The sequence below is a fragment of the Aegilops tauschii genome, chromosome 7 (genome assembly GCF_002575655.3).
Source record: "Aegilops tauschii subsp. strangulata cultivar AL8/78 chromosome 7, Aet v6.0, whole genome shotgun sequence".
Taxonomy (NCBI): domain Eukaryota; kingdom Viridiplantae; phylum Streptophyta; class Magnoliopsida; order Poales; family Poaceae; genus Aegilops; species Aegilops tauschii.
Window position 1 is genome coordinate 211,549,042 of NC_053041.3, and position 8,856 is coordinate 211,557,897.

General features: G+C 42.8%; 1 non-coding gene across 1 annotated transcript; it reads right to left on the reverse strand.

The window, feature by feature from the left end:
• Nucleotides 1–4,097: 4,097 nt before the first annotated feature.
• Nucleotides 4,098–4,171, reverse strand: TRNAM-CAU (transfer RNA methionine (anticodon CAU)). The gene has a single exon. It is a non-coding gene; the product is annotated as a tRNA-Met (tRNA).
• Nucleotides 4,172–8,856: the final 4,685 nt, after the last annotated feature.

Consider the following 8,856-nt stretch of genomic DNA (forward strand, 5'->3'; position numbering starts at 1 on the left):
TCACCTAAAAAAAATTGACACCCTGACTTATATGAGTCGGCTAGAAACTCAAGGCCTGGCCTTTTGTGGGAGAATGCTGAGTCCTTCCCAAAATCGCCTGGATCAACGAAAGATCTGGATAACGCTAGGTTGTGATACTGATGTCTGATTTTACTCATATACATCCGATAGTGAAGGCCGTGAAGTTTGAACAGCCTCACTTAACCCTGGTTCGGTAACCTTTCTAGCGCCCAGGTATCCATGACCTGTAGATAGAGGCCCACTTTCCATTGGATACTCCGAATAAAAGAAGAAGTAGTTACCTAATCATGGGTCTATACGTAAGATCTCCTTGCGTAGAGGTTAAGGCCAGACGGATTACTGAAATGTAGTTTGACTAACGTTTCCTCATCGACTGCGAGAGTTTGTGGTGTGTGTTCTCGGACCAAAGAAACCAAACAAGCATACCTTTCCTTTAATGGAGTATCTTGGGTATGGTACTCCCTCTTTATCAGCTCGATGTTCAATCAGCATTCCTTCACGGGGATCTTGACCGGATGTAAGTCAAGATTGCTATTATCTTTTTAAAGAACATAAACTTCAAAGCTTCTAGTCTGTCCCAACTCTTTCGAGCCGCTCTCCCAGTCAACGTTCAAAGGCATCACCATATCTTAGCACTTTTGAGCTTGAGAAATGCTTTTCTGGCTTCTTCTCCACACCTTTCTTTAACAACTCAGTTAAAGGCCTGCTGATAGCTCCATACCCCGGTACAAACCTCCTGTAATAACCCCTGCAACCCTCGGAGTTCTCTGACATTGGCTGGTTCTGGCCAAGCTGTCATGCCCTCTACCTTGTTTGTATCAGTAGATACCCCAATTTCATAAATAATGTATTTCCTTTATGAAATTTGGCTCACCCACAAAAAGTTTGTTCTGCCGGAACACTTCCTCTAGCAACTTGAGATGCTCCACCATGGTAGAACTGTACACTAGAATGTCATCGAAAAAGACCAATACCCCTTTCCAACATATCTCTTTAAAAACACTATTCATGAGTTGTTGAAAGGTTGCCGGGGCATCACCTTGAATTCAAAAAGCCGGTCCTTCAGGCTGTTTTGTAGATATCCTCTTCCTTTCATTCTTATTTGGTGATAACCAGCCCTCAAATATATCTTAGTTCACACCTCATCCAAAAGTGCCGGTCTTCTATGATAGGAATGGGGTACTTGGAAAACATAGTTGCTGCATTTAGTTTTCGATAGTCGAAACACATTCTCCAGGTTCCATCTTTCTTCAACACCAGAGCTGCTTTGGGGCTTGTACTGGGCCTGATTACAGCATTTTGCAACAGCTCCTCTACTATCCTTTCAATCTCTGTTTTCTGGGTGATAGCATTTCGTCGGAATACAAATGGTGGCCCACGTTTAGAAAACTTTTTTAGGCTATTCTATTTCAACAGAATAGATCAAACTTTTTATATATTCGATTTCATCTATATAAACTAAACGGCCCACTCAACTTTCTTAATTCATCCAGGAAGTCCTTCCAGGTTTTGGAGGTTACACGGTTTAAGGCCCGGATCGCATAGTTGACTTGATCGTGCCTTTTCCCATATAAAATAAGATCTGCTGCCCGGGAGATGTCTTCATCATCATCCAGGCTAATTCCCCGGCTATTTAGAAGCTCCCTGGCTTTAGATTCCAATATATTGTCCCTTTCTTTCGCTGTCTCTATTCTATTGGTGGACGGTCGTAACTCTAATATAGGGCTTTGAAGCATAAAAATCAGCTGCAATCTAGTTTTTTCACAAAGGCTGGTTGAGGCTCAGACTCAACCATCTGTGCTTTGCAGATGATCTTTTTTTTTCAGCGGTGGTGATCTGAATTCTATCCAAGAGCTTACTAGTATCATGACTCATTTTAACAGAGTGTCTGGGCTTTCAGTTAATGCCAAAAAAGTAAGATCTTCTTCAGTGGTATTTCCTTTTCTTTGAAACAAACTATTTTTGAGTGTGTCTTTAATGAAGGGATTTTACCAGTGAAATACTTATACCCTCCATTCATTTCCTTTTCTTTCCAGGCTAGCTCCCTCTGTAGCCGGTGGTTGATGTAGATGAGTATGGGAAGACAATGGTAGTTTCATTCTAGGTCCCACTAATTGTTGAATAGTTGGTTTGAGTTTTTTTTGGATCCATGCAAGCCATTTCCAGTTGAAGTCATAAGGTACCATCCTGTTCCAGCCAGGAAGACAGCTCTATCTCACAAGTTAGCTGGATCTTTTATTTAAGCCAAAGGCTAGAAAACCTATTTCAAATGAGTTTGGGCTCCGTTAAGTTATCCTCATTTCCTGAGATAAGCGCAGTTCAACAAAACTAAAAGCTAGATATATCGTTGTAAAGTAGAGCTAGACTGCATGATTGGATTGTATAGAAGGATAAGAAGGATTTTAAAATTCCTTCTTTTTTTCTTAAAACGAAAGAAGAAAGAGAGTGGGATGGGATGAAAGTAAACGCAAAGAGCTGATTCGATCAAAGAACCTCGCAGCTTTAGTGCAACAAGCCGATCGAAAGCACTCATCTTTATCGACGAAATGCTTTTTTGTCTCTTCCTCACTAAACGCCCGCTTCCTGGCTCCTCCCTCTTTGCCTAGCGGTTAAGTAGATAGTAGGTCCCCCCTGGCCCCGCAACCAAGAGTCACTCGTCGAAAGCTGACCAGGAAGATAATAACTGCTATTTCAAGAAAGCATGGTTGGAGTTCTTCTATTGACGAAGGGAAGAGGTCGGTCTTACTTTTCAGAGATACCTGACTTATTAGTGGACTGGTCATGTCATAGCGGAAGGTCAGAGGTGGGAAACAAGGAAACAAAGGAAATGCTTACTGGGACATAGCCTTCGGTACGAGTTGAAGGGAAGAGGTTTGATTGCTAATAAAATGAGTGGAAGAGCTGCTCGGTCAAAGGCATTCTCTCAAGTAGCAAAGGCAAGATGGAAAGCAAGCTAGTGGAATGCAACCAACAACAAGAAGCCCTCAGGTCATGAGAAAAAGGTATGGATCCCTATTCCTTTCTTTTTATCCGACTGGAAGCAGTGGAAGAACTTCTTGATACTTTTTTCTCCTCTAACATAAACCCGTCAATTGATACATACAAGCCGCATATATCATCTATACTATCTATCCTTCTCTCTCTTCTAGAGTCAATCTAGTATTCTTCTTCTTAGAACTTGAAACAAGGTCCATCGCAATACCCAAGAAGTAGTGGCAATTCTCTTCCCTTTGCTGCACCTTGTGCTATATATCGAGTGGACCCTAACCTATATCTACTTGCTTCGGCCTTTAGATATCTGCATTCTCTGCTGTATCCACCTTGACTTGGTATTCAGTGCTCTGTTCTAGAAGTCTGTAACACCTGACCTCGAACTCCATTGGCTCCTTACGGGATAAGAAGATAGATTGTACATTCGATTCTCCAAAACGTGAGTGGTTTGAAGCATGTTTCAGTGAAGGAGATGATGATCGTAAAAGGAAACTGGAAAGCAAAGCGAAACGGAAGAGATCAAAAGCGATTGAAGTGACTAGTTGGAAGTTCCTGAAAGCAGGGAAAGCGATAGTTGACTTTTCTTGAGAAGTAGGGACCCAAGAATGACAAGTGGACTAGTATTCATAGGGGCCTTTTCTTTCGAGAAGGCTTACCGGATACTATGCTGGCCCCAATGCGAGGTAGTTTCCCTGCTTGTAAGATCCTGATTGCCTTTATGCTTGAGTTTCAGCATTCCTTTACTCCATTCAGCTGTCATTTGACCAAAACTTGACGACCAGTCAATGCCTAAAATAAGATCATAACCTTGTACATCAAGCACCCTAACTTCTGTTTCAAATTCCAGGTTTTGTAACTTGAATTGAAGGTTGTCACATTTGGTACTGGTCAATAACTTACGGCGACACGAGCAGCAAAAAAATAAAAAGAACATTAATAGGTGGAAGTCTTCGAAACTTACTTGTCAGTTAGGTTGTGCCTTGATACCTATCTATAGCTTTCCTAGCGACTTTGTTTACTCATCGCTAGTAAGACTGTCTGCTGATCCCAGGAGATCAGGACTCGTACAAGTATCTGACGTGATTAGGCGGGGACAGGATTCGAACCTGCAGTCTTCAGGTCATGAGCCTGATGAGTTGACCAATTCCTCTACCCCGCTTTAGTCTAAACCTTTCATTAACATACAGAAAATAGAGTTCGATGCCAGGCGGATACTTGACATGTTCCCCCTCGGCCAGGCCCATCGCAAGGAAAGCGAAAACCTAGATTTGCTTTATCGGGTATCAAACGGGAACTCCGAGCAAATAAAACACCTTTCAAAAGTATTAATACAGTCACATGTATGGTAAATGCATGAATGTGATGGACTCAAAAATCTGCGGTTCCTAATGGAATAGGTAACAAAGCCACTTTGCCACCTACTGCTACTAACTCGCCGCCTCCCCACGTTAAGCTAGTACTTGTTGTTGCACCAGGAGCTGTTACGCCAGGCGCAGTAGCATGGATATTTTGTACCCATTGAGTAAAGATAGGTTGTAATTGTATGGCAGTATCCGAAAACATATCTTGTGGACGGCCTAAAGCACTCATGGTATCATTATGAATGTACAAGCCAAAACTGTGAAAACCTAGAAATATACATACCCAGTTAAGGTGGGATATGATTGCATCGCGGTGTCTAAGGACGCGATCTAATAGATCGTTGTATCGAGTAGTTGGATCATAGTCTCTTACCATAAAAATTGCTGCATGTGCAGCAGCACCGACTATTAGAAATCCGCCAATCCACATGTGGTGTGTGAACAAGGAAAGTTGTGTACCATAGTCAGTAGCTAGGTATGGATAGGGAGGCATAGAATACATATGATGAGCTACAACAATGGTTGTAGAGCCTAGCATAGCTAGGTTAAGAGATAATTGAGCATGCCATGACGTTGTTAAGATTTCATAAAGACCCTTATGGCCTTGTCCTGTAAATGGGCCCTTGTGAGCCTCCAAAATATCTTTAAGTCCATGGCCAATACCCCAATTGGTCCTATACATATGACCTGCGATTAGGAAAAGAATAGCAATAGCTAAATGATGGTGCGCAATATCGGTCAGCCAGAGACCACCGGTTACTGGATCTAGTCCTCCGCGAAAAGTCAGAAATTCTGCGTATTTGGACCAATTTAAAGTGAAAAAAGGGGTTGCTCCTTCGGCAAAACTAGGATAAAGTTGAGCCAAAAGGTCCCGATTCAAGATAAATTCATGAGGAAGTGGTATCTCTTTAGGATCCACCCCAACGTCAAGAAATTGGTTAATTGGTAAAGATACATGAATTTGGTGCCCCGCCCAAGAAAGAGAAGATAGGTCTGTTTTCATTCGTGTAGAACTGCTACCTCGTTAACGAACTTACTCAAAGAGTGCTGTAGAGCCGAGTCTAAGAAAGCCGCCCTGTTATTATTTTCTTAACCTCAGAAAGTCTCACGCGCGGGGCACCTCACATCGCACTAAATCACTACTATTATGCCCTTCCTATCATTCCACAATCCGAAGGAAAAAGAGTATCCTATGAAGGAAATCGTATCTGATCTATCACCTTCCTCGTATCGATGCTTGCCACCGCGTCACTAGGTTGTTCATAGCTCTTGCTTAGCTTAATGGATCACCCAACTGTATTCCGGGATGTGTGCATTCCACAATCCCTTAAGGAAGAGGTTCACTACAGCCTTGCTTGTTAATGGGTTTCTGACTTCACAGCAGAGTGCTAGACTAGGGATAAGCTGGATACTGACTTCTTTCCAAGAGCTCCATCAGCCCTGCTTAGCCATACATCATCTCTACCATTACTATACGCATTCTACCTATGCTTTTATGGAAAGAAAGAAGAAAGGTTGGATGGTTGATCCACACAAATAAGAGATATGTAGGCCCAACCTTCAATTGCAGAGAATAGCAAGCCCCCTTTGCGGAACAGATGTATAGAGGAAAAGGGTGACCCACATCGCAAGGGCTTTCCGATTGTGTGAATCAGAGCCCAAGAGAAGATCAATTCATTAGGAGACAGGTATCGATGCTTGCCAGCAGGAGAAAGATCACTAGGTTCAGTCTCTGATCTGATCAATAGGGTTCCCTAGGTACATTCCGTTTTCTGGAAATCCAGCAGGGATAGTAGCTGCCTTTTCCAGGGCAAAAAAACAAGTTAGGCTATCCGAGATTTGCTCTTTTTTCCAGCTTTTTGGAGTGAAAATAAGGAGGGACTTGTGATTGGTTTTCTTCCGGGGAGAGAGATACCAAGCCGGGCAACTTCCCCTACTAACTACTGAACACAAAAGCCAAGGTGACCCAGAACAATTGTTTCACTTATTTCTAGTTTAAGAAGGACCTTGTGCGCGGTTCACGACTCCCGGTGCTTAGAGATGCGGTTCACTACAGCAGTGGTAAGAAAAGCAAGAAAATAGGTATCAAGAGATGGAAGTGAAAGAAGAACTGTTGATCGACCGGTGGTTTGGGTCTTGCCTTTTAGGATTCGGATTCCTATTGAATTGACTTTGCCTTTGCCGAGGAGCAGAAACCGAGCCCTTTGATTTGATCCAGTGAGTGACGTTACGAGCAGAAGCCTCGACAAGTTGAATCCGGTACCGAAACAAGGATGACATTATTGAATATATTCTTCTTTCCTGTGCTTTGCCTTTCCCGTTTTCCGTACCTTTCGTAGTAGTTACTCGCCACTAGAAACAGGATTCATGAATTCAAACTAAAAGCAAAGGTATCGCTAATTCCATTTCAGTGGAAATATAGGGATGAAAGTTTCTCTCCTACTGATTTCGATTGCACATCTAATGAAAATATATGCACATGAATGTTCAAAAGCAAGGCTATCCCCTTTGCCGTTACCGAGGATCTATCTTTGTTCCTTGATTCGAAACCGAGGAAAGCGTGCGCTCGACCTCCTGGAAGGAATGCAATTATTCGCTTCGTAGTCCTCGTATGAATTCGCTATCGCTCCGAATCGTGGGAGCCGTTGAGTTCGGAGATACCGTTGTAGGAAAACAAACAAGTGAAAGAAGCCCTCGTTCCCACTCTTCTTCCCCCCCCACCTACCCGGTAGGTAAGTAGGGGCCTCGGTTTCTCTATTTGCTATGAGAAACCTACACAAGTAAATTTCTATTTCGTGCGCGATCCCAATCGTGGACTTTCATAATTAAGTCGATATGGGGTTTATCCTTCATGTTATTTAAAAAATAAAGGCGTCGCCTTGAAATGCCCTCGAGGACCTGGTTTTTTTTACCCGTTTTTCCTAGCTCGCATTTTCCAGGTTAAGATCCCTGTAAATTTCTTCCAATTTGGTTTCGGGCAGCTTACGATTTTGACAGGATCTCAGAACATTCTTTATTTGCTTTTTCAACAACGAAATGGAGGGTACTTCTGGGTTGGGCGGGGTGCGGCTTGCGGATGGCTCCGACCGAAACCCATCTTTTCCATCGGCGTCTTGACGTCCCACTTTGTTTTTTCGTGGATCATCATCTCCTGGCGTAGCGGAAGCACTCGACGAGGCCTCTACGACAGAAGAGATTCTTCCCCGTTTCTGCCCAGACGATTCCTTCAAATAAATAAAAATAAAAGTGAAGAGGAAAACGCATAACCAGAAGAAAAAGATATCGTGATGTAAAATGATCATGGGGACACATTGTTTTTAGGACCGACAATTTCCTGCACTGCTTAAACCAAGAAAAAGATACATACTAGTTTTCATAGGTAGGCCTCTCTCTCCTACAGAATAGGTTTTTCCAAAAACTACCCATGGGATTTCTTTGTCTTTTCCTTATCTTTTGTCCGGTGAAGAATCTCCTGCTGCAGAGATAAGATGAATGGCTTCGAGATACCATCACTCGTCATTGCCAAGGAAATGAATTGCAAATTGGCTACTTATAGTCTACACTTCCCCTGATTCTCCATGATGACCCGCATTCATTGATTGAGAGAATAAGCTGAAGATAGATCCATTGCGATATTGGTTTGGAAGAGAAGCCGTGGAGACAGCTCATTGTTCCTATGTCCGGAATTGTTAAAGAATGAAGGTACCCCGTTGACTATGTCGGGTAACGCCGACTTAGGTTATCCCTAAAAACACTATCAACCACATCATAACTGTTTGCTTCCGCTTTCCTCGCAGAGTTGGTTCTAGCTTTCACCGAAGGATCTCGATCGATGCTCGCCATCAAAAGATATGGGTCTAGCTGCTCCCCTAGCCGGAAAGAATGGGAGAGTGAGCCATTCATACTGAAAAGAGTGATTCATTTTTGAAGTATATCAAATTCAGAGGAAAAAGCTGGAAGAAGACGACGGGATTGTTGATAGATCCCCTCTACATCCTAACCAAGAGGACCAAGTGCAAACCTCTATCTCTTTTTCTCGCCGGGTGGAAAGGTTATTCTTTGCCAGTAGTGCCCTCTGTAGGAAGAATCGTAAATGCCAGAGGACGCGTTCAACATGAATTGTCACTGTGGAATGAAATCACCTCTCGAATCGAGCAAGAAATGACTATTTATTTGATAATAGCGACTTATCACAAAAACAACCAAGGGTCCATCGACCCGATTGAAACTGTCTTCACTGCGTTGAATCGAAGGGAACTACTATAGAGAGTGGAATAAGCTACAAGGCATAACACTATGAGCTTTTCTTTAGATAACCTTAATCACACCAGCTTTTCCTCATGGGAGGGTAAAGGAAATAGGAATGTATGAAATCTATCCCAATAAGAAATGCGGAAGGTTGTCAACTAGAAACCTGTTATCACTCTCTTCTTCCGATCGTCCCATCAGTTTCTTGTAAGCCTGCTTCCTCCGATGATCGGTT